The sequence below is a fragment of the Folsomia candida genome, unplaced genomic scaffold (genome assembly GCF_002217175.1).
Source record: "Folsomia candida strain VU population unplaced genomic scaffold, ASM221717v1 Fcan01_Sc018, whole genome shotgun sequence".
Taxonomy (NCBI): Eukaryota; Metazoa; Arthropoda; class Collembola; order Entomobryomorpha; family Isotomidae; genus Folsomia; species Folsomia candida.
Window position 1 is genome coordinate 2,538,844 of NW_019091210.1, and position 27,590 is coordinate 2,566,433.

Genomic DNA, 27,590 nt, shown 5'->3' on the forward strand with positions numbered 1-27,590 from the left:
AAGTTCCTGAGGTCAAACTGAGATATCGCCCCAATGAGCAGACAGCTCACGCCCCCAAACCACATGGTTTCATTTCAACTTTTATTCACGTGTAAATGGATATCAGTTAACAATAACTGGTTTGCAAACCATGACACAAAATGCTATAACTATATAAAAAAGCATATTAATATCTAACTACATTGTTCTAACACTTACTTCATAAATAATAGTAATAGTCCTCAGCACGCTTATTAATTATATGTTCACGACATGATTGTACAAATTTAACATAACTCATGTTGGGGTCCCAATCCCTAGGTAGTTTGTTCCAAAGTTTAACTGCTCGATAATGTATCGATTTTTGTGCAAACGTATAAGATGGGACGGTCAATAAGGGCCAAGTACGCCTCCCTGAAGACGAACTAATAGAGTGCAGAAGTTTTTTAAACGCATATTTGTACAAAAATAAGTCACGACGTTCTTTAATTGACAGTAGATTGAACTGCGTTAATAAATCATTCACATTAATTGATTGCTTATTTATCTTAAACCGCGTGTTTTTCCGGTATCGATACTTTTTTGCTAGAGAAGGATAAAGGAATTTCACTAAAAACGAGTTCACTTTATGTTGAACTGCGTCTAATTGAGCGTCAGAATGGATTGCCCAGATGTCAAGACAAAAATCCATGACTGAATGTATATGGCTGTTAACCATTATTGCTAATACCTTATTAGTGAGGTGACGTTTAACGCTGTGTAAGTACCCGAGCTTATTAGATACCTTCTTTGTTACACGTTCGTATTGATCACTAAAACTCAGACTGGAATCTATGTACACACCTAGGTACTTGAAAACACTTACATTCTCAATCGATTCGCCATTACTTAACACTATGGGTTTACAGAAAGAAGAAGGTACATTACATCGCGGCTTACTAAAGATTTGAAATTTGGTTTTCGAATAGTTAACACTTAGGTTATTCATACTATACCACTCTTGAACAATATTTGCTTGCTCAGTCATTGCTTTCATTAATAATTCAAGGTCATTACCAGCTAAGTATATAACTAAGTCATCTACATACAAAAGGAACGGGATTGTTATAACTTTACAGATGTCATTCTGGTACGCAGAATAATACAAACCGCTCCCGGCCGCTCCTTGGACCACACCCGTGGGATTATCATAATATTTATGACCTACTTTAAATTTGAACACTCTTTGATTCATATAGTTATATAACAGACTGATATAATTCGGGTGTACATTAAATTGTTGCATTAGCTTATTGATAAGCATAGATCTATCGAGGCTATCGAACGCAGAGCGCGCATCATAGTAAATAGCAACACAATACCCATTCTTTTTATCGAGTGCGGAATAAACATAATTCGTGAAGTCGGAAAGTGCAGTTTGACACGAGCGCTTTATTCTACAGCCATGCTGTTGATTACATAATTTGGCGTCGATCCTGTCACATAATCGTGTATACAGTAATCGCTCGAAAATCTTGCAATACACATTTATCATGGAGATTGGGCGATAACTGGAAGGATCCAATTTCTTCCCCTTCCCCTTGTAAATGGGAACAACAACTGTTGAGCGGAACGATTGTGGCACTATACAAAAATTAAGTAGCATATTAAAAAATATTGTTAATTGTAACGCAACCGTGTCTTTACAACGTTTGATAATTTTAAGTGGTACATATAAATCTGAAGGGCTATCTTTAGCATTCTCTGTGATAGCTTTCTCAACCTCCTCAAAGCTAACTGTGGGGAACTTTTCACTTGTATCTGAAAAATATGTTAACATATTTTCCTGTAGGATGTTTTCAGGTATCATTCTGTCCGACTTGATAACAAACTGATTGGCTAACACTTGATTAATATCATCCCGCGAAGTTACTGCCACCCCTTTCACAGGGTCAATAAGTTTACAAATATTTTCGCGTTGTTTGCTACGAAACCCCGTTAATTGATTTACATGGTTCCATAACGAGACCGTATCCTTTTCACTTTGCTCTAGTTTCACAGAAAAATACTTTTTTTTTGCATTATTAATACTTGTGTTATAAAGATTACGTGCACATCTATACTTACTAATATCCGAGCTTATTTGAGACGCGTCAGCAATACGACATAAACAGTCTCTATTTTTCCTCATAATAACATGATCAGAAGTATACCACGGGTTCCATTTAGATTTGACATAACGGGACTTTAGAGGTACATACTTGTCTAGTAAAGTTAAAAAATACAAATTATAACGATTAAATTCATTGTCAACATCACTAAAATAATCAAAACTAAACTCTCGTAATTCCTTATTAAGAGCTTCGAAGTCAAAATTTTTATAACATCTATAATTAATTTTAATTGGTAGAAATTTGGGCTTATTTGATTTGCGGACTACAAATACTAAGTCATGGTCAGAACTAGTATGTGCTAAGTGTCCATTCACTAAAAAGTTATCTTTTCTACTTACATACACGTGATCTAGTAGAGAACGCCCTTTAAATGTAGGTCCTTTCATGAGTTGGGACAAATTAAATTCTCTTGCTGCATTACTAATTAAAAAAGAATCGTTGTTCCGTTTAAGTAAATCCAAATTGAAATCTCCAAGAATAACGTAGTCTCTCGTCTGCGAGAGGAGGAAACAATTAATTTCATGAAAATAAGGGACCAATTTCGTGGCCGGAACATCCGGATGACTATAAAGTGGTAATGATGAGAAATTTATCATTACATAGATTTACTTTTATGAACAAATGTTGGGATTTAGTATTACATTTCACTGGGCAGTCAATGATTTCATATTTAAAACAATTTTTAATATAAACTACAATCCCTCCGCCTCTAAGTTTGCCGTCTGTGCCGTAATACTGTTCATAATTCCCTCCATCGCTAAGTGCAATTCGTCAGTGGCATTCTTGTTGTAATCCGAATCCCCCAATTTGATGTGGGTATAGGCCTGATAGTAATTCGCATTAACGGCAAAATGACTGTCGCTTGATATAGTTTTTGAGAAATATCCTTACGCAGACTTTGGTGAGGAGTTGTCCCCCTTCTTCATGTTTTCCGCTCCCAGCAACAAATTGGTTTTGGGATTGGCAATGTCGTCCTTATAATTTGTGCCTTTGTCGTCCACCGCTTTTTCGAGAGAGGCCATTTTGTCGTCAAACTCTTTTTGAAGGACATCTTGCCCAGGGTCGCCTTCTTCTAAAGGCTTCGCCTTATCCAGCGCGATCCCCCACAGCTCATCGAGCCAGAGGAGGGCGTACTTCTTATCAAAGTCGTCTCCCGCGTCGGCAAGTTTTTTGCGAATGGTGCAATACTTTTGAAAATGTCCGTCTTCCCGGGTGATCATTGGAAGCAAGTTTTTCTGCACGTGCTTCAGCGTCGATTCTTCCACCTTATCGCGGAATTCGGTCAAGATTCCGTGCCCTTTACTTATCCAGTCAGCTGAGACGCGATCAATGTCGTGATTCTCGGCTAAAACGATCAGCTGACTCGAACCTGGTTGTCCTTTTCTGGCAGCGCGGCCAGTTGCTTGTTCCTCGACGCGGACATTGCCCGGGAAAAAGGTGAGGATTACGTGTAGGCCGCCATTCTTGGACAGTTTGTCGTCAATTTGAAAATCCGTTCCACGTCCAGCCAACATCGTCGCGATAACGATGGAGCCTCCTTTTAACTGATTTTCGGGCACTTTGGTCTCCTCAGTTTGGTCTAATCGGGTATACTTTTGGATGTCGAATTGTTCCCCGGTGTCCCTTGCTGTGGTTTCGATCTCCTTCTTGAAGTGATCGGCTTCCTCGATGGTTTTGCAAATGAGTAGGACCGCCCGTTGGAGACGGACGTTGGTCACGACGGATGTGACGACTGCTTCAATCCATTCATCACTCGTTTCCAGGGTCATGTTCTTCAAGAGGGTGTGTCTTTTAGCTTGAAACGTTGGAACGTTTACGGTCCCGACTTGGTACGTTTTTGACAATAACTCCTTTTCCTTATCGGATCCAAGCGTTCCCGTGAGGCCGAAGACATTTTTCCCGTATCTCTTAAAGTAGGAAACGTTACTGAGGAAGTTTGTCGTAATTTGTTCCGGTGTCGTGGCGAGGAGATGCTTAATTTGGAGGAATTGATGCACGCCATCCGGCCAGACGGAGGATTCTTCCAAAATCCCGGTGTTCTGAGAGTCCACCGGCACGATTCGGGTGTGCTTATCACCATCCAGCACTTTAAGGACGTAGTCCCGATTCTCATGGATGTAAGTTCGCGCCGCGATGGCGGACGTAATCCAACGCTGCAGTTTGAAGTTGTATAAGGGTTTGAAATGTTGCGGTAGAATCACCTTTTGACTGTCTCTGTCCACGTTTTTGTCATCGCTGAACACGTCGACGGCCTTAATTTGTTCGGTGATCCGATTAAATAAAAATGACCCCGCCTTATCTCCACTAGCTTCGAGGAGTTGGACCAGGTTGCCGTCCGATTCAAAGATGGGGAGAAGTTTGAACTGATCCGGGATATCTTTTGGTTCCTGGGCAGGGTGATAGATGGGGCTTAGGACGACTCGAGGAATCCCGGTTTCTTTGTCGAAGCGATAAATTTGAATTTTTCTACCAAGAAATTTCCCACAAATGTAGACCAATGACGTCTTCAGTTCGGTGTTCCATCTCTCTTGGATTATTTTGTTGAGTTGTTCATCCGTCGTGGGGTCGTCATCGATACCAATGTCGCCCGGGATGTATTTCTTGCGGATTAATTTTTTCAAGCATTCCCGCGCTTTGGGATCATTCTTTTCATGATCGGCCATCCTAGCGGCGAAATTTTCGATAGATTCGTTCAGAATTGTGGGGGGTCCGTGCTTTTTTGTAATTCTTGATAGGACACTGACCAAATGGGAACAGTCGGTTTGGGTGACCTCTTCTGGAAAATATTTGACATTGTTGATCGGAATTAGCACATTTCCCATTTGGTTTACGAATCTCCAAATTGCGGCGAACAAGGGGGCCAGAAATTCTACGCCGGGCACGGGTTCGACTAATTTTGTGGTGTTGGCGGCCTGATCGATGAGCATGGAGTCCACTTCGTCAACGATGACGAGGGAGAAGGGCCGCTTTTTTCGGAGGTCGTCCTCAAAGTGGAAGTCCACCCGTAAGCAGTCGGATTGGAGGGATTGAGGGTCCCCGTATAAGACGTCTTTTTCGTACGATTTGTCGGTGGGGATGGTCGTGAGGAAGCCGGAGTCGAGGGAGAGGAGAGTGTAAAAGTCGGCGAAGAGATGGGAATCTCGTGCGGCGAGAATGGACGATGGCGTGACGATGTCGACTTTGAGGTCTTGTGTTAGCTTGACGTATGCAGCGAATAGGGCGATTATCAGGGATTTTCCTGCAAAATTAAATAATCCCATGTTAGTATAAATAGAGAAGTTATTTAAATATGTGTGTCATGGTATTTTATTTCATGGAAATGATCAGAATTCGTAAAAAAAATAGTTTTAGCATATTGAATAATTAATAAAATCAAAATTGTATTGTGAAGCTGCAAGTTATTTTGGAGGAGTTCGCGAGATTAAACTCCGTTTCGAAAACGTATTGCAATTCGTGTGCGAAGTTGTACTTGTTAGCGATCAACTTTAAAATTGTTTGCAAATTCAGGAGCTCATTTTTATGAAACGTTATTTAATTCCGCAAAGTTTATTGGTAACTGGAGATATCCAAAATTTTCTGAGCTGCAAAACCTTTCATAAAAAATATATGTATTTTCTGCAAGAGATTACATGCTTCGTAAACTAATATACATATAAACTTATATATATGTATAGTGAATGTGAGCTGTACAAAGTTTGCCAAGCCCTCGTGAATCTCGTGTAGACTTTAAACGGGATAATTTTTAATTTATTACATAGCTTTTTAATTTTTTAGAATTTTGAGTTTTTTAAGTATTGAAAAGTATTTTGAGCCTAATAAAAATGTGCTCTGTTCAAAATGGAGGATTTTTTCAAAATAAATAAATTAATATGTCTCCATACCTTCACCCGTCTCAACCCTTGCCAATCTCCCGTTTCCCTTTTCATAACTTTGCGTCAAAGTCAACAAGGCCAAAATCTGTGCATTTCTCGGTTTGGTATCTTTCTTCGTTAGGGCGACAGATTGCACCAGTCCGGCAATGACTTCGCCCTTGTCCGTATCCTTGTTCACCTTTTTAGCCCAAGATTTCACCTCGTCCTCCTTCTTGTCCTTCCACTCGGCCTCTTTTGCAATAATCGAGTCGTACAATTTGCGAATTTCTGGCAAGTCTAGCCCCTCAGATTTTGAATCCTCCAATAATTTCATCAACTCGTCGATACCCCGCTCCTTCACGTCTTCACTTTTTGGCGCTACGGACAAGGCTGGGAACCATTTGTCAACTTCCATCTTGTCATCCTGCACCACTTCCAGGACCGTTTTAATTTCCAACGAATACGTGTACATTGCTTGGATAAGGGTTGCATAAGTCATCAACTGCTTTTTAAGTGCTTCGTCTTTTCCACTTTGATCCAAGCGTTTCTGCATTATGGCCAAAATTGTTTGCAAACTTGCGAAATCAACTGTTTCCTGGCTCCCAAACTGATTCACAGATTTTAACATGTCAGCCACGATAGATTTTTGGGTACGGTTCTTTTCAAAAATCGTGCTCGCTTTTCTCCCGAGGAACCCATTTTGCAAGTAGTTGGTTAATTTTGCGAGACTAAAGTCGCCCGATTGTTCCTTCACGGTGGGAATGGCGATAGATAATTCGTCCAGTTTAGAAGTTAATTCTAACCCTTTAAGTTGGTCCATGAAGGGGATGAGGTCTTCCGCCTTGGCTCCGCAAGAGGTCAGGGTGTACAAAGCATTCAAATTTTTTACAATCCCGTTCAGAAATCCGGTTTCTTTGGCCTTTGCGAAGAAGGCGAAGGCCACATCTTCACTTACTGCGTCGTTGAGTGGAGTATTTTTTAGCCAGTTGGTCTCTAAATAAGAGAGTGGGAGGGGTAAGGGAGGTGTCGTAAAGTCGGGGACGGGTCGGACTCGTCTTTGGCCTTTGCAAAAAATGTGGTGGCCGATTCGTCAGTTATTGCTTCGTTGGGTGGAGTATTTTTCAGCCAGTTGGTCTTGACCTGAGGGAATGTGAGGGGCAAGGGTTTCGCCGTAAAATCTGGGATGGGTCGGATTTGGGAGAGGAGAAATGTGACGAAGTTGACAGTGCCGAGGTCCCAGGTTGTTCCAACCATGGTTTGCAAGGTTTGGCGGATATTTTCGCATATTTGTGTATCTTCACTTAAGTGTGTCGTGTTGAACCGGGGAGGGGTCACGAGACGGGTCCAGGTTGACCAGAGTGGGTCAAATTGTTGGAGAATGGTGTCCTTTTGATGGGTGGTGTCATCTTCGGTGATTTTGGACAGAATAAATCCGCGAAGGAGCTTGGTTGGCCAAGTCCATGGATCCGAAGTGTCAATTTCACTCGCATTTATAGCTTTTGGTTCGAACGTTTGTATGAATGTGACCAAATCTGAGACCGGTTCGGAGAAGAGGTCCAATCCGACGCGACTGCAGAATTGGGCGATGTTAATTTGAAGTTTTGTTAATGTGACTAAATCCTGGATTTTGTCGACAGCTTTAAGATCCCCTGTTTTGATTGATTTCAAAAGTTCTAAATGATCATACACTGTGGAATCTTGATTGGTTATCACGGTCTTAAAAATGGCGGTAGCCTCGTCCCATTTCCGCGTTAGGACATACGTTTTTGCCAACATTTTTGCAATATTGTCAAAAGCGGTGACCTGATGGGTTTCCAATTTGTGTTTGATTTCGACGAGTTGGTCGACACTGGTGAGATCATGGTCGCTTTCTGCCAGTAAGGATATCGCGTGAAAGTACAGGGCACCCTGGGTGTCGAGTGGGCTGGGTTCTTCTTTCGCAGATTTTAGTGCCTCCTTTTCGGGTTGAGGTGACGCCGCCATGTCTGCCGCGATGCAGACAATTTGCAATTTTGTCGCCACTTTAAATCCCTTATTGGTTCCCATGTTCTGGACGAGAAGTTGGACTCCGATGGGGTCAAATCTAGCCAACTGGGCAGGCCAGGATTTGGTGTAGTCGTTCACATCGATCTCCTCTTCTGGCGTAGTGACGCGATCCGAGATGGCCAATTGGGTCAAATTCGCGTACCTTGCAGCCCTCGGGATTTCACCACTTTTTTCAATCAGGGCCTTCCAACGGGTCCAACTTTCTTGGTCCAGACCGTAGTTGACTTCCAGGTGAAAAAGCAGGGTCGCCATGTTCTCAATTATTTTGACTTCTTCGCCCCTATTTGTTGGGAGTACCCGCTTCTCCATGAAATCCAGAATGGTCTGGATCCATTTATCGGGCAGAGGAGGGGCCGAGCTTTGAACACAGTGTGACAAATATTCCAACAAAGTGGCCACCACGGGGGTGCTTCTCGCTAAGAATAGCAATGTTTCCACAGCGTTGTGGATGATGGGGTCGTTAAATTCCATGCTTTGGGCTAAATAGTTGGCCAAACTTTGGGCCTCGGGTTCGCTCGGGTCTGCCTCGTAGAGCGGGATCAAGGCCGCAATTATCTCCACTTTGTAGGGTACGTCACCCAAAAAATTGGCAATATCAGGCAATATGATAGATGACCATTTATACTTGATGTAAATTTCAACCAGACTTTCTTGCACTTCTGAATCGCCGCTATACTTGATTTGCGATTTTAGCAAGGCGGCCAGGCCGGATTTTGTGGCGTCGTCCAATAAATCTTCATGTTTTTGCAGGGCGAGCAATAATTTGGTTCCGTAGCGGGGCGGGTCGTCGTTTCCGTCCGAGTCTAATCCCCGGTGGATAAAGTCGAGGCAGCATTTCAGTAGGCCGGACTCCTTGGGATCTGCATATATGTAGGTATAGATTAATTATCAATCTTTGTAACCTGGCAGGTATATTATTCGATTTCTTTTAATTAAATACTTAAATGCTACAATGAAAAATTTTACAGGGGGATAACCCGAGGTTATTTCCAAGCTAAAAATCCCAATTTGCAATTGGGATTTGTATTAATTATTCAACTCTAATATAAAAAATGATGGAACATAAAACTTCATAAAATGTTGAACTTCAAAGGCAAAAGTACATGCAAGTTTTTGAATTTTTTGCATTGAACAATTTTCCTTAGATTGGCATTTAAACCACCCATGTACTATCAATCAATCATACTATTATGATTGATTGATAGTACATTTAATTTTCATAAGGGTAACATTATTTTTAAGAATTTACCTGTGCCGCGGTTAATCAAAGTTTCATAGAAGGCGAACAACTGGGAGATCGTGTTATCAAAAATTCATTCTGGATCCGATAAAATTGCCATGGTCGGGTCGGAAATGTCGAAATTTTTTTCGTTCTTCACCCAAACGTTGATCGCTTGGAAGATTGAATCCGTCAATTCGGATTCCTTCAACAGAGGAACGAGTGGACTTATCCCGCTCGCTGGAAACCCGTCTACTTCGGCCAGTTCAAAAACTGACATGAGAATCCTCCCTTGCCCACTCTTGTCCCAAGTTTTCACCTTGTCCTTGATGAATTCTACCCTTTGCTCCGTCGTTAACTTGACATTGACCAGAATTGCGGCCGCGAGACGGCCAGTGGCATCGAGTTTGGCATCGTTTAAGAAATCCATCCATTTCGCGGGGTCGTTTGCAGTCCCATCTTTCCCCTTCAATTGATGAAGCGCCGTTTCTAAAACGTACAATAGATCGGGGTGTGTTTTTCCATCTTTTTCCAGTAATCCGACCAGCTTCAGGGTGTCATCCTGTCCGAGTTCGAAGCCCAATTTTAAAATTGAAGTGAGCGCGGCTAAATAGGCGGGTTTTTCTTTAGTCTCCTCCAAAGATCCCGTCTGGCTGATGTATTCTTTAAAAGATGCGCCAACCTTGGACAGGAATTTGGTTTGGGAATCCAAATCCGCAAAATTGCTGCGTTTCTTGGTTGCTTCAACTGGTGCCAAATTAAAGATTAACTTCATGATATTTTCAAATTTGTCATCCTTCGTTTTAAACAAGGCTTCCACAGCAGCAGCAATTTTTTCAACTTCGTCTGCCCCCACCCCCAGTGATCCCACGGCGGATTGCAAAGTTTGGAAAATATGCTCATACACGGTGCCACCTAAACGGAATCTTTTGCTGCAAAGGACATCCACCAAGATGGGCATTGTTTCTTTGTTTTCGCTAAAAATTCCCGAGTTCCTCGCGGTGGCGAAAACTTTGCCGAGAGACAGGGGCGGCGGAAGATGATTTTGACCGGGGGGACAACCTCAAAAGTTTCCCAAGCCGCTCGCGCCTTCGGCGCTCGCGAAATTTCCCGGGCAAAAATACGGGCAAATTATAATTTTTATTTGGCTGTTAAATACAGTATGTACAAAAAGGCTGTCTTTTTGCTAGTTGTTATGACTTTTTATATTCCCTTTCGCCGTTTTTATACATTTTTGGTGTCTATTTGCCAGATGGCATAAGTATTTGAAAGCCTTTTACCTATTGGTATCATGCTGTTATTTATGTACTAGCCTATAAGCCAGCCCTTAATTACGGGTGTAAAATATTTTAAATTAATTAGATTGTCTGTGTTGTAAAAGCATACTTGACACAAACAACGTAGCCACTGCCACGGGTGGAATCTCGGACGAGAAATACACCTTCGCTTTGATCGCTTAAAATTGCAACGGCATCCTCGTGCTTGACTCCTTTGAAGTAGTAACTAGTATTTTGACAGAGTTTTAATAAAGCTTTAAAGTTTTTTTAATACGAAACAAGTACACAAACCTTGAAAGATCAGACTCATCAAATTGGGAGGAACTCATTTTGCTGAAAATGTGCAAATTTTTTAATTAGGTGCCCAAGCTTGACAAGGACAAAGTGTTAGCTACCTCCGGCTACATAATACCTTGCGAAAATATAGTGACATTATTAGAATATTAGTGAACCTACATATACATTGGTATATGTATGTATTGTTTGTTTGTTTGTTTAGCGTTTATTTATGTGTTATAACTCGATCAGTACATATCATGACTGGTTTTCATCAAGTAACACGGAAAAAGTAGTTTGAAGGAAAATATATTTAACTTTGCCTTACTTTACAGATATATATGTTCATGCATATTTCCTAGTGTTTCAATTTGAAACTTTCAAACGGTATAAATCACTATTGTCCGGAGGGTGGAAAAAGATGGGGAAAATAGCTTTTCCAACCTACGCAAATCTGTGGCAATGGGAGAAAGTATGACGAAGTAAGAAAAAATAAACCTTGGACAAATTTGAAATAATCTTTTTAAAAGTTGAGAATTTCATAGTTCGTTTTCTCCATGTAATTATGAGAAAAACTTGCAATACGGCTCAATTCCAATAATCTTTACGATTTACGTGCGCTCATAGGTGAACGTGTGAAATTCGAGCAAAAACGTGCAAAATTGGACACATTTCGTGTCATAATGCTCAGAATTGTATGTAAATCATGAGCATGAAGTATCCGGAGGTATTGAATCTGAAAGAAAATAGTATTCTCCATTTTCAAACTTTAATGGTAAAATACATATTTCTTACTGTTTTCACATTTTCCTGACTGTCTTGTTAAAAATTGGTACAGACGTGAAATATATGTAGCACACTGATATTTATACCAAATTCTCAATTTGTTTAGTCATGCAATTACCAACACCAACATGGAGCCTTCAAGAAACCAATTATTTAAAACAATAATTATCCTACCTATGTATATATGTCCATACATGAATGTACATAATTTGTATATATGTTGAGACAATTGGGGTAATCGCGTAGATATGAGATTGCGGTCCTTCCCCATTTCGCGGAATTACTTATTTTCGATAGAATTTCATTTGGCTGAGCATTACGTAGTTAAAGCATATGTTTTTGCCAAAAACGTTTGTCCAAAAATTTTTTGGACTTAAATTTATTCATATTTATTCATATAATTTATTCATATAACCGTTGGACCAATTTAATAATTTATGCATGTTTTTAATACACAAACTATCTAGGTACAAATACTTAAAATCAGAGTAAGAAATTTCCACCCGTACCCTTAATAATTGCTCGAAGTCAATGGTGCCAACCTGTTATCGCGGCACGCATGCTTTCCATTGGATAATCTGCCAAGCATTGATCAGTGACCATTTCCAGGACTCAACACTTGGGTGTGGTTTAGAGCAGGCCATGTCCTATAACTCTGATCATACGTCGTAATCGACGGTTGGGATTGTGTGATGCGGAATGCCATTATTGAGACGAGGATAATCTTGTCAGTGAGCCATCCTTCGACAACTTTAGCACCATTCGCAGGAGCTGAGTGTTATTGGAAGGAATAATCTTCATTTTCGAGTAAGGTGCATCCCACGGATTTGACGATGGGTGGGGTACAGTACCCCATGTAGTTGTTGGCCTGAAGTGTGACCCATTGTAGTACGAAAGACAGGTCCGCTCTCCTCAACCAATTATATACAAGCCAAGCCATCACAGACCCCAGATGATCAGCTATCTTGGACTTGTTCTGACTTTTTGGGATGTCCGATGTCTATTTCGCATAGATCCGGTCATTTTACCGATTGATTTTTTGTTATTGGCAAAATTAGGCTTGTAATTAATCAAGCCAAGCCGACGAGAAGCTTTGCTTGGCTTGCTTGTTAACAGCACTATATTTAGGCGAGTTAAACTTCTATGTTGTCATAGTCAGATTTATTATTTGCCAAATTTCATAGTAAATACAATTCAATCGAAACAAAACATTCGAACTACAATAAACAGGAAATAATCGATTAATCTGAAAGTCACAAATACAAAAAATTATTCGTTGACAGTTTAAATCAATTTCTCAATTAAGGGAAAAGTTCTTGCTATGACATTTATCAAATCGATAGCTCAATTTTACTAGATTTATTTATAGACAAAGTTCTAAATATGCTATCAAATTTATTAAAAACTAGAGGTCTAAGGTTTATACTTTTTGCAATAAATCGGTTACACGGCAAATAAAGTAATTCTCAATCCTTGCTAAGTAATTGTTGTTTGTTATATGAATGTATGTATGAATGTAAACCCAAATATCATATTAAACTTATTGTGGCATGATATAACTCTGAAGATGCAAGGTTTCCTTAAAATCTACCATTTACATAGTTCGAGGTTGAGGTGAACAGTTAAACCATCACATATTTAAGGTGGTAGTCTAATAACGGGTGGAATCGCAAAGCCTGCTTGTAGTTAAATATAACTAAATTCAATGTCGCAGTCGCAATGAAACACCACTACATTAATCATGCACTGCTTATACATGCAGAAAATGTGTTAAAAAATCTAAAATATAATGTAATGTGTGTAAATTATCGGCCTTGTTAAAGCAGCAAAGGTGATTATCAGTAATTTACCTCAGCCAACCTTTTTATGATTTTTCTAGCATGAAATTAAAAACATTTTTTGAGTGGATCAATCATACATAAATTACACACATACATGCATACATATATGGACAAGATGCAATGCTGTATGACATCCTTGAATTATATCATAAATTCATAACTACAGAATTTTATGAGCACAACTGTCACACAAAAATTTCTATTGACACACATAATTGTGACGCAAATAAACTCTGCACACTATTGGAACATCCATCCGTCAGCTGAGGATGAGTCACGGACAAAATAATGAAGAATTACCTTGATCAATTACATAATGCTCGGGTGGATCTGGAATAAGTTTTATTTGTCGGGTGTATAAATCATGGGATCGATTTCATAACAAAATCCGTATACATACAATCATTCTACTTACTCATAAATATTTACATAATTATACATTATGCTCCCGTTCTCTTGCACAATTAAATAAATTTAAGCTTGCAAATTAATAAAAAAAAATCACCCATCACTTTACATATATCTATTTCACGGAAAAGTAACAATAAATGTTATTTAGCTTCACGGAAAGATAAATTCGGAGTACGATTTTATTACTTGCATAAGTTTTACGAACACACAGAGGGTGGCCAATTTATTTTATCAGTGTATAGGAGATAGGCTTGTTGTTTTTTGTAGAATTTGTTAAAAATTATTATTTTACTTTGTAATTGTAAAAATTGAAGAATAATTCGTCTAGTGTAGTGATTTCTTGGACCCATTAATTTTTTGGGCTTATAGTCATCCTTACATTACAGAAGGTTTTTTATACAATCAATAGTTTCCATATTAGTATGTTGTAAATAAAATCTTGGGATACTGATGTTTTATGGCAGTTTTTGAATACACCTTTTTGAGTATTGGTTATGACATATTGGGCTAGATTCCGTTCAGTTATCTTGAACCACAATTGGAGGCTATATGTTCGACACCCTCTGTATTACGCCAATTCTTGGAATGAGACATCAAGTGGTGTCGCGTTATTGCATAGTATGCCTGCTTTTGCATTACATAAGGTAGTAAAATTTTGGTATAAAACCAGACCCAGCAAAGGATTAAAACTCAAATCGATCCCATCCGAACTTCCGACAAATCTTCTGGATACATACATACAGTAGAAACCTACTCATTGTAAAGGTTAGGTTCGAACTCATTATTATTTTGCATGGACAAATCCTTTAAATTTATAATACTTTCAGTTTCTGCAAATCGAGGCAACATGAATTTTAAATTTCTGACTTTCATCCTCGCCATGGGGATTCTGACGATCCACAGCGGACAAGCAGATGACGCGGGTTTGGTCCTAGCAGAAGAAATTCCGGCAGTTGAAGAACTTCCCCCATGTCAAGAATTTGCCACAGGTTATGAAGTTTCCCCTGGGGAAGAACTTCCACCATGTGAACAAATTGCCCCTGGTGGTGAAGCATCCAAAGGTGTAAGCGACACTCGTTCACCCCGATGCCTTTGGACATCTTGCGGCAACCCTTGGCCTCGATGTAGGTTAGGAACTTATGAGGCTGCCATACAACGATGTGGATTTCCCAACCGAAAGAGACGACTATGTTGCTCGACTTACTATTGAGCATAGGTGGTACCATGGGCAGAAAATAGCCTAGGAAACGCTCTAACAAGTTGATAAATTATAAATATTTAGATTGAATTTATGTAACAAAAAGTTGTATAAAATATTGATCCGTTATTAAAATATAAATGCATTCGTAATAGTGCGCGATTCTTTCGATTTTGGCGTGAATTGGCATACTACATACATCAAATCATAAAGATCATTATTACATACTTATATTGTTTCATGATTATAGCTTCTATATCGAGACATACAAATTAAATGTAAAATTAATTTAATTAATATTTATTTAACAAGTGAGTTTGTCGAGCCCATCAATAAATTCATGCTTTTGTTACTTTTGGCACACGTTGAGACGATACCTACAATAGAATAAAATGAAAAACGAAACCAGTCTTACGCAAAGACGTAAACATGATGAGATCTATTTCTCCTTACAAGTTGAAGGATCCCGAAGTTCGTGCAATCTCCCAGTTCCAAAACCATATCTGAATTTCGCATTAATTTCTCGTCCTGTCATTTTTCTGTCAATTAACTTGCTATACAAATCTGAGAAAAATATGCATCTCTAAATCGTCATGATAATAATTTCAGTTCGCAATGCTCAAACCTAAATTAAATTTGGTTTCATAATAAACTTATATTTTTTAAAGGTTCATTTAAAAATTTCTTGAAACAAAACTAATCTTACTGTATATTCTAAAATCTTAAGAAATTGAGGACAGAACGTCTAACCCGGCTTATTGTGCACAAATGCATATTTCGCATTGGGAACACAAAGCGACTCACGTGGAAGACAATGGACATCAACAAATGGTTATGACACCTGCAACCCTCACCTGTAATTATCGTCCCGTTTCACTCCGTCTTAGTAAAATTTTATCCCGAAGCTTGCATACATACTCACCAGCAATGTCCGGATATGGAAATGCATTCTTTTAATTCTGCCTTTGTTCTTATCATACGTGGCTCTCTGGTCAGGAAGCCAATGCGTCACTCAAACCACACCTTCGTTCCCATGCCTACTGTCCACTTTCACTCTAAGTGTCTCTTTGGACAATTTAAAAAAAATCAAGATCTATTACAAAAAAATCTTTATATTTCGGGCAAAGTAATTAACTGTGTAAATTAAACACTAAATTTCGCAATGTGCAAAAAACATTGCCTATGAATTTTTTAACAAGTTTTAGAACTTTGGTGTTTATTTGCGAACACTGAACAAGAGGGTTAAATCCAATCGGCCATTGGACATACTAATATATGTCAATTATCATCACATTTATCAGTTTTTGGCAATAAATACTCAAAACATTTCTTCTCAAGTAGCTAATTTTCATAATTTCGTACACCAAATCTTTGATGTGCATAAATGCAAACTAAAGTGAAAAAGTGTACGTGAGTATACTAAAACTTTTGACATTAGGTCCCTCGTATTCACATTAACGTATGTAATTCAAAGAACACTAACCAGGCGAATAATTCGCCCAACGCGTCTGTTTTGCTTACCAGCTTACGAAATTGTTCAAAGTGAAATCAACTGACCTTCGTAGTCATGGATATCGAAATGCATCCAATCCCACCCCACGGGCCGGACCAAGAAGAGGCTGTGCACCCTGATCGTGGTTTTAATCGCATGCTGTTTTCCATGGCAAACGAACAATATGAAAATTTCCGGAGGAGCTGGATAGATTTGATGTCATGGCAACCATCCCCAGATTCTGGATGGGTTCAAGTTTGCCAAAAACTTCCTGGTTTTCGCCAAGCTGTGAAACCTGGGCTACATCCGCTTACCAGGTCAATACTCTAATAATAATAATACTCTTTTGTATAAGGATCTATGGCTAAATTCTAATTACTTATAAATTCTACATACTTTCGATAACTATTTGATGCCTAATTTAAATGTGGGAAATAATCACGGATATGTTTGCATGAAGGCTGTGCAGAATCCGTTTGGTCACAAATAATCTGTCATATTTATTCTGTAAGCTTCATATGACTTTATTTTTGTGAATCCTGAGAGTGACTGAACCTACAAAATTTGACCAAACGTTGACACGGCATATTTTATTTCAGCTATAAAATTTTATGATTTATGCCCTAATGACGGCAACAATTAGATTGCTGACAGCTTGACCCAATAAGACAACCAAATTTGTTTTCTAAAACCTCATCCATGTCGTGCGTAAATTTATCCCATAATAAAATTTTATTCAACTTTTTATTAACAGCATATTTAATCCAATTTAGACTTTTCCGTCAAATCTAGCACAACTCTGGGGGGTAATTTATGCCAAACATTTTTTGTATTTGTGACGTACACACATCGTACATGGTTCACCATTGTCTTTGACTGTGTGTGGCACACATTTCTTTTTAAATTTTGCACATTTTCCGTTCGTCTCAATTGCTCTTTTTTGCTTGTCCACACATCGGTATATGGTTTCAGGGCTACATTTGTCGGGTGGGGTTAACTCGTGTCCACAATATTGGAAATATGTCCCTGTTTGGTTAACATGTGACGGACACATGCAGTCCCCAACGGACTCGTCCTGGCTTACTCGTGCTGCAATTTCCACGCTAGTCACCTCTTCACCATACATGCCCTTGTATGCATTGATACTGCCTAGCAGTAAAGTGCAGACAAGCGGCAGGAGGATTGGAAGGACTTTCATCTTGCTCACTTTAGAAAATTGCACAATAAGTAAATTAATTGTGACATCTTACTTTACATAAAAAATTATCTTCATAAGTGGAATCTTGCTTTATGCAAACTTACCTAAGAGAATTGTACATAAAATATATTTCTCCTGCACGGTTAGTAATTTCCTCGTTCTTTCGGGTAGGCTGGATAAGTGTGGACTAAGAGTTCTGTTCAATGGTTTCTCCAAAGTGATTTAATTGTGGAAATAAATTTACGATCTTCTTCCTTTATTTCAGGGCCTTTTGGGTTTTTATTGTTGTGCTGTGCTGCGTCATTGTATTCCTTATTATCAAAGAAGGAATGAAGAGAACAATGGGGCATCCACTGGTTGTGTCTACGGAAACAGAGGAAGTGGAAATTATGGATATTGACTTCCCAGGTTTCACCATAACCATAATTGTCACCCCGCTGGATTTAAACATACTGCGTTACAGGAAGCGCATAGGTAAGAACGTCAACGTTGAATCGTCTATACTTGCATACTGGTAATTTAACCTATTTAGTCGGGTGAACATAACCTTATTATAACACCTATTTTGAGGCAGCAGGTCCTCTATACCCCTTGCATAGTATTTTTCCGTCAACACTAGACTTGTGTGCGCACCTATTTAAAATAATCACCAGGTCTCTGCTAGCCCTTCCTTTAAGTGGGCGGTGGTATTTGACCTGACCACTCTGGGGGTTGGCACACCCTGTGGTAGTCAGAACTCTGATGTGCAGAGGAGCGTTACTAGGACGTAATCCTATTAATTACCAAGGTACTATCTTGTATTAAGGGGACCCATGTGATATTAATTTCGTGTATCTAGAAAGCGAATACAAAGACATATACCTCGAGACTGTATTCATCCAAATTATCCATATCTATCTATCTATCAGATATCCAAATCTATCCTATGGACGTAATAACCCCTGCTAGAAAGAGATGTGTATTTCGGCCAGAGGATAATCACAAGAGATAGGTTAAAGCGTTCTGTAATATTTGATTAGGGCCAGGCGACTGGTAACTAACCCGAATCGCCGAATGAGTTTAATTTAACATTGATTTTTCATAGTAATTTTGAACGACTTGGCTTCAACGAAAAAGTCTTAACGGCGAATGGATCTGTTTGGAATATGGATGACACAGGCGCGGTGTTGCAAGTTATCGATCAAACCTGTTCCGTAAAGTCAACCTTTTCGGGATTGAACGATGTTAGGAATCCCAACAACAATAATCCTAATTCTAGAATATTTGTGAGCAATAGTTACGTGATGGATGATCCGGACACAGAGGCAATGCAGGGGAGAATTATTCCGTTTCTTAATTCTGTAATAACAGCTAAGTTGTCTGCATTTTATTGAGTGCAATCATAACAAGCTATTTTCATATGCAGGCAACGTTTAATTGCTCAGACGCAATCGCTGGTTGCTTTCTCAATGAAGAATCAATCCCTTGTGGGCTACTGTTCAAAAAACGTTACTCGGAGTGGGGTAGTACCTGCATGTTCAACGGTATCCCAGGACCAGTTACCAGAAAGTAAGTCGAAGGGTTCCCTAAGTCTAATGTTCGTAACCACCGATAAATTTTTGTGGCAAATGTTAAATTTGTCCTTTTGTATTCGTATCTACAAATATGTTGAAAGCTACTCAATCAATTTATTGACTTTTCTTACTTGCATGTTGCACACTTATAGAGTCCGTTCAATTCATACCGTTTTGGCAGAAGGTGAATACACTAGCGAAGAACTAAACATTTATAGGACGGCCAATCTGGATCAAGACATTGGACAAGAACAACCAAAAGTTACAAGTCCAATTCGTATTCCATGGCGACAAACCTCTCCAGGAAAAATGTTGGGTCTGTCGTTCATCATAAAAGACGAGATAGTGAACAGAGCGTGTGTCCATGGCGAAGGGGATGGATTTATGGTACGTCTAAATGCATTGTACATTCATATATTTAGATTTTACATATAAATTTATAATAAATGAGAACATAGTTTACCGTGAACCACCCTTCTGACGAGCCTCAAATTAAACGTTTTGGAAAATCAATGCCCTTCGGGCATGAAGTTTTCATTTCTCTCAATCCCATTGTTCTACTGGCTGATGGCGACATTAAGGAAATGGACATGGTTAGTTTTGATTTAATTTTAGTGAACCAAGGGTAATAGTTATATGAATTACGGGTGTTTTGATTAAGGGCCGACGTCGCTGCTTTTTTAGCGATGACAGTCGCGAAGCTGAGTTGAAATACTATACGAAGTACACAAAGAATAACTGTTTCCAAGAATGTATTGCCGATGTAGTGGCTGAAAAATGCAACTGTACCAGTCTCGTCGCACCAGGTTTAAAAAGTACGCAAAATGTTGATGAAACAAGTTTATCTTTCATATTATCACAGGTAAACAAGGAAGGGCCTTATGCATTTCTTATGACGGAATGCAGTGCGCAATTGAAGAGGAAAGTTAGTGAAACTCATTTGAAATTATAATAACGTAACAGTGACTATTTAGCATTCGACTAAACCCATAAATGCTGAAACATAATTTGATGAATTATTGATTGAAATTATCAATGATACTGTTGCTGTTGGTCCGAAGTATTTGAAGAGCCTATATACATACGTAATAATACTGTAACTCTAATCCTTAGAGAAGCTGTACGACCTTGGAATGAGAGCTTCATGTAAGCATTGCCGACCTAACTGTAGACAGACAAAGTACACCACATCAGTTACTTCAAGCCCACTGACGGAAAATCACATGGACATATATAGGTACCGATATCCGGAACAATTGAGGTATATAAATATACATAGCTTATTGACATACTACATTATGTTAATATAATTTATGTGTATTGTTAGCCATAATGAGCTTTTCTCTATTGTGCACGTCTACTTTGAGATGGACTCAATCCAAGCTTCTCGAAGAAGCTCGAGATATAGCATTTTCGAACAAGTTGGTAAGATGTCTAATCAGGACCCCTCAGTTGTATCGACTTTTATGATAAATTTTAATAATAATCAAGGTCTCGTTGGGGGAACAATTTCCATGATCACTGGACTCACAATGCTGGACATAATCGAAGTAGTCGTTGTCATTGTTGTTGTCAATATGGCTAAGCGCAACCTAAGACAACGAGTATGCAGCATCGAAGGTAAAACCGTAACATTAAGAAACCATATATTTCATCCAATAAAAACTTAAAACATTACAGTTGATTGGGCCCGCCTGATTCCCCGATGGTTTCGCTCACTTCCCCAAGAAAGGGCTGAATTACCCATAGTTATGAACCGGCCCATCAATGCACCTGAACTTCCCATGGCTGATCAGCCAATAATAATAAATGTTCAACCAAGGAGTCCGTCTCCACCCATTCATCCGTAAAAAACCTTTCGGGACATGTTATGTGAGTCAGTATGCAAACAAGTAGCCCATCAGGGAAGATCCTAACTTCATAAAATATCAAAATGCTAATGGGCATGCATTGCTTGAGAAAAACTAATATCCCAATTTTCACTACGGTCACGAAATACGTGCACGCTCGACGGTTATGCTTATGACATAAAGTCAAAATTTATGACCGACAAGCGGTGAATAATAGGCATCAATGCAATACAATACAATACTGTTTAATTGAGCTGTTGGTGTAAATAGGATGTGACGCAGTTACGTCGTATGCATTTATCGAGCATATCAGAGAAATCGCAAATTACGCTCCCATAATAGCTTGCATTTATAAATGAAATCCCGAAAATACAAAAAAATGGAGCCGTTGTTAGGAATGCTTAGAGTCAGAGATTGCATTGCACGTATATGGATGGCTTCATCACGTTACGTAGCGAGAACAGTGTTAACAAGAATACAGATTTTAGTCACATGAATAAATAAATTTTTGCACAATTAATTCAGAATTAGGATCAGAACTGGTCGTTTAAAATCAAGTACTATCTCGAATTCCTAAAGTATTTGAAGTTCGAATTTACACATTATTGTTGAGAGTATTTAGATACAACGTTTTTAATTAATTACCTGAAAAAAATATGACGATTTTATTGTTTTAATTCCTTTGTCTTTATAGGTTTATAAAAATACTGTTGACTTCGGGGTAGAAATTAATTTTAGTTAAAAACCGCAGTAAAGAATACTTGTGCTGTTTTCCTCTGAAATCATGCCCACATAAATATGCATTATGTACCGTATAACACGCTAAAAATTTGCAAATAACATACAATTTACATAGTTCTATGTACACGTTTCACATGAATGACAGATGTACGCGCATTATTAATGATACTTCGGATATGTACAAATTAAGCGAAATTTATCAGAAGAATGCATAGGGCTGGGTAATCAGTGACAAAATAAGCAGCGCAAAGAAATACCCTGTACATTACAAAGATAAGCCATAAACACTCCTATGATCAAATTCACTTTAATGACATTACCTTGTGTATTTTAGCGTGTGGGGCCTACATTATAATTATAGTTTACATATTTTAACGCTTTGCAGCTTTGCGTTTTGCAATTTTAGCTACTAAAAATCGAATTTTAATCTTATGCATATATGTACATACATCATATTGGAGTTATTGGCGACGTAAGAGTTATTTGAAGCCGCATATGTACATATGTATATCCCCAGTTTGAAATTGAGGTGCATATGTATGATGCAATTAAGAGTTATTTAGGATTCACTGGTCCGAAGGAAGACAATTTTTAAGCATTGAGATAATGTTTCCCAAAATTTAGAATCTTATCAAAGAATCCACAGTACAAACTTGAATATCCAATCTCTACAGTGTAAAATAAGATAACACAAAATAAATAAAAATTAAAGCATCCAATGTAGTACAAAGGAGTATAACACATCATAAAAAACATTCATTAGAAAATATTTAAATAGTACACAAATATGTATGTGCAGATACTTTTAACGAAATAATCGTGCACTAGCTTGCGTAAAGTAAGCGAGTGTTTTTAACGATTCGAACACTAACCACAATTCAATCGTCGTGGAAATCTAAGTTATTTATGAAAATAAATAAACTCATGACTTTCCAGCTAAAATCGAGAATTATGTATACTTATGTATTTAGCTAGTGTTAAGCCGTGTTTATGCTTCACTTTTCACTTAGAGTGATCCCTATCTCGCTATGGTAACTATTAGCATTAGAGGATAGGATCACTCTAAGTGAAAAGTGAAGCATAAACACGGCTTTACACAAGAAATTTGTATTTGTGTTTACATACATAAAACAACGTTCATATGTACATATATATAACTGTGTATAATAGTAAATAGAAATCGAAAGGTCGTAATGGTATTCAAGTGCTTTATTAAATACCCAGTATACTGGGTAATCTAGTAAAAAAAATTAGAACTTCTGTCACTCCTAATTGGCATAAACAACACACGATGAATTACATTTTAACAGACTCTCACATGTAAAACGTCCGTGTTGTATTTCACGTTTCCGACGAGACAAACTGTACTCATTATGCAGCTTAAGCTCATTTACATATTTAGTTATTAGCACATATTCACATATATGTATGTACATTTGCATAGAAATAATAGGTAATACATATACATATAATTGTCGTAAGGATTACCCTCCAAACACCGTCCAACTTAGACTGTGTGCACACAAGTAAATGTAAACAAATTAAAATACGTTGTACCCTTATTCTGCTAGTAGTCGAATCTTGATGGTCATCCGGATGTGTATCGTAGTAAATATGTACAATGAAATGAATGTATGGTGATAGTTGCTTTGTAGATGACAATTAAATTACAGGAGTTTTAAGCCGTTCCAGAAATTTTCCCATACATGCACTTCTCACCGACACAAGTAGCACTTGTAATTTCGAATCCACCCGACAGCGTAGGATTATTACACAACTGATTTTGTATGATTTGTAGAATTAGGTGGCCGGCAAAGACACATATTTGATCACGACATTAAACTAAAATGGTGTTATGTTTAGAAGCTGTAGCTCAAAGCAACAGCTACCAAACAAACCTTTGTAGTTAAGGAAAAGATACGCAAAAATTAGCAAATTAGATACCCAGTTCAACAAAAGGCACAATTTACACTACTTTTACTAATTTTAAGGACCAAAGCTCTTGTATACAATTTGTGTATTCGGGACAAGGATTGTCAGCAAATTTAATCTCATTTTACCCTGTAACATTAATTTTAGTGCTAATTAAACTGTAAAATATGCGAAACCGGTCGAATGTGATAAAATAAATAAGACAATCTATCCCTTCATTTGGAAATGTTTCACCTTATTTTATAATGATTCTGTCACGAATGTGCATTAATTAGCAAACAAGTCCAACTTCGTAATCAATGACAAAGCAATTACATAAATTGTACATGGCTGACACCATAAATCATAAACACATGTGACATCCTAAATTATATGACAAGTGTCATGACATGCAAAGACAAAAATATTAACAATCCCAAATATCTATATCTAAATAAAACCACTAAATATAATCGTCAAAATTGACAGTAGCTGGAATTACATGATTTTTACTCCATATTCCTACACAAATTTCAACATTTCGAATTTGTTTGGAAAAAAGTTTAGGTTTCCAGATATGAAAGAAATCTACGAAACAGGCAAAAAATTTGAATATTTATTCATAATACATATACTCTAAGAAACTGGGTGATAGGCGTTATCATGTTCATCACCATATGACTCTACCGCCTCTGGTGATGGGCATCGTCACCTTTTTGGTGACATTATATCACCACTAGGTGATAGACTACCACCGGTTGGTGACAAACCATCACCGCATGGTGACATACCACCACCACATGGTGATATAACCGTGCGGATATCACCGTGCGGTAGAGTCATATATAGTCACCGGCCGGTGATAGATTGGTGATAGAATTTCTTACAGTGTACATACATATTCTGCCAACTCGAAATAAAATAATGCTCTAAAATCCATTTAGAAAATATTCCATTGATTGACTTCAATTCATCCCTATCAATCACTTTATAATCAATCACACAGTCTTTTTCATATTCAACAATGGAATGGAAAATTTTAAAATTTATTTAAAAAATCGCATAATACAGTTTCGCCGTCTGAAAACTATTAATGGAGTTTATACATAATTTCTCATAAGATTGTATCCATTTATTCATCCAGGATTCAAAATTTCTCGTCTCTTGGTTTGCAATCGTCCATAACTCAAGCTGTCTTGCTAATATGTCTTGGATTAATTATTTATCAATTTATCAAATCTCGTCCAAAAGGAGCCAGCATATATGAGCAACCAAAAAGAACTAATTCTGCCACAACAGGTCACGGATTCTTGATAATTTTGTCTGCAAACGTTATTTTTCACATTGGAGCTATTTTATACCTCATACGCCTCGTAATGAAAAGAAGCGATGAGGAGCAAATGGAAGAGATGACTGCGGTCGTTATTCATAGGAGAATTCCTATGTACATAGGAATGTTTTGCGAATACTAAACATTTATGAAAGTTTCATAATGAAACCCTTCTTTTTCGTGATGATTACTGTTGCGAATGTGCATTAATTAGCAAACAAACCCAACTTCGTAATCAATGACAAAGCAATTTCATAAATTATGCATGAATTACAGCATAAACTATGTATACAAATGGCACACTCTAAATTATATGACAAATGACATAAGATACCATACGGCATAAATAAAATATTAACAATCTTAAATATATCTAAATAAAATCGCCTAGATTGGCATGAAGCTGGGATTACATGATTTTCCCAATTTTCGTCAATAAATTGTAACGTTACACTGCAAATAATCCGGTGTTAATTCAACACCGTGCGGGGTGCATATATAACACCACCGCCGTGGTGTCAATCGTTGTCACCAAAATGGTGATAAATTTACACCAAATTAACACCAAGAACTTAACACCCGCGTGATTCCACCGGATTTTTTGCAGTGCACAAATTTGTTTCGAGCAAAGTTTAGAGGATGAAAACAAATCTATTAAAACGACAAAAACATCGGTCAGGAGAATCATGGTACATTTATCAACTCGAAACAACATAATGTTCTGAAATTCATGAGGAAAATATGTCATTATAATGACAAAATGTCAGTAATCTTCTAAAACAGTTTTTTCGCATCGTTTCATCATTTAACGAATCCTTTAATAGCGTTTCGCCTTCTGAAAACAATCAAGCGAGTCATATGAATGTTTGCGAATATTAAATACTGAACAACAAATTTTCAATCAATTGCAATCCCGTATTTATTATAAATTCAATGCTAAACTCGAAATGATAAGAAGGTGGAATTAATTTACGAAATATTTAGTAGCTAACTACACACACATACTTATTACGACTACGAAATTATTGAATTTTGTACTTATGTATGTATGCACACCGTTATGACTACATGACATGCAACAAGGAACTAAATTTAGACACCAATAACAATTAAGGCTAAAAATACTCGGCAAGGTGGTAATATTTATGCGAATATTATGCATCTCGTTATAATACGAGCCATCCACTCATGGCCATTCGACAAACACGGTACATATGTATATATGTTCAGGGGCTGTCCGTAAATTACGTAACGCAAAAATCGCGATTTTCTAGACCCCCCTCCCCCCCTTTAACATGTGTAACATAGGCACGATATCACTGGAGCCTAAGACCCCCCTCCCCCCTCTTGCGTTATGTAATTTACGGACAGCCCCTCACCAGTTTGAACGGATACTCCAGTGCTCTAAACCATCTAATGTAATGATGATGAATCATCATCATTGATGACCTCTCTCATTCTAACTAATGAAATTCTGCTCTGCTTTTAGTTTAGACTGGTAAATCTGGTTACCTTTGCCATTAAGATTGTTCCAGTTGGATTCGGAACCCTGCCAGTTCAGTTAGTATAAATAGGATCCCTTCGAGTTGCTTGTTCAGTAAGAATTTGACCAACTAACACAAGTTATTACAACTCAAAAAATCTTCAAAATTTCTTGACAGGTAAGTTCCCACACTTTTAATAAAATACAAAATCACCGGCCATCATACATACATCTATGTATAATCAGCATGGCGACAATTTTGTTATGGTTTGGTAATAAACCTTTACAATCTGGTTGCAATGTTGCACCAAATGGTAAAAATTTATAACCTAAGAGGGTTGATATTAAAATTTACCAGTGGGTACATAATACGCGTCATTTCCACTTCGGTATACTCATATATATGACTACCCGTTGGTAATACGTTATTACCGTATTATTGAAAGTGTACTGTTTGAAATATAACATTTGAAATTTACATAATCTCTATTTGCCCCCAGCATCATGAACTCTATGGGCTACTTTCTCCTCGCATTCGTCCTCGTTGGAGCCGCGATTGCCCAGAAGAATGGCGATAGCTGCACCCACTCAGGCGTAATGGCGCAGGATGATGCCGCGTGTGGAACCCATGCAAACAACATGTATTGCGGAACGGGAAGTACGTGCGTTTGCGCGGACGTTTATGGCAGCTCGACAGCCCATTTCACCATCGCGGCGGATAAAATGTCGTGTGTACAAGCGTAAACTGAAACCCGATATAATTTGGATGTGATCATGGACTTGCTAAATCGTACAATACGTAATAATTAGATTGAACAATATTTGCAAATTTAAGACTGCATGGGACACCAATCCTGAATTTCTGTTTCATCGGTGTATGTATCGTCAAAATCGTCTAAATAAAATCGACTAAATTGGCATGAAACTTGGATTACATGGTTTTAGCACATTTACATATGCATTTACATATGGTACATATTTACATATGGTTGGAT

The 27,590-nt window shown here is 38.1% G+C and overlaps 2 long non-coding RNA genes across 2 annotated transcripts; both read left to right on the top strand.

The window, feature by feature from the left end:
• Window positions 1-14,125: 14,125 nt before the first annotated feature.
• Window positions 14,126-15,191, top strand: LOC110857314. The gene is made up of 2 exons (XR_002548654.2): window positions 14,126-14,604; window positions 14,667-15,191. It is a non-coding gene; the product is annotated as an uncharacterized LOC110857314 (long non-coding RNA).
• An 11,430-nt stretch (window positions 15,192-26,621) lies between these two features.
• LOC110857285 lies at window positions 26,622-27,526 on the top strand. The gene is made up of 2 exons (XR_002548647.2): window positions 26,622-26,773; window positions 27,096-27,526. It is a non-coding gene; the product is annotated as an uncharacterized LOC110857285 (long non-coding RNA).
• The last annotated feature ends 64 nt before the right edge of the window (window positions 27,527-27,590 follow it).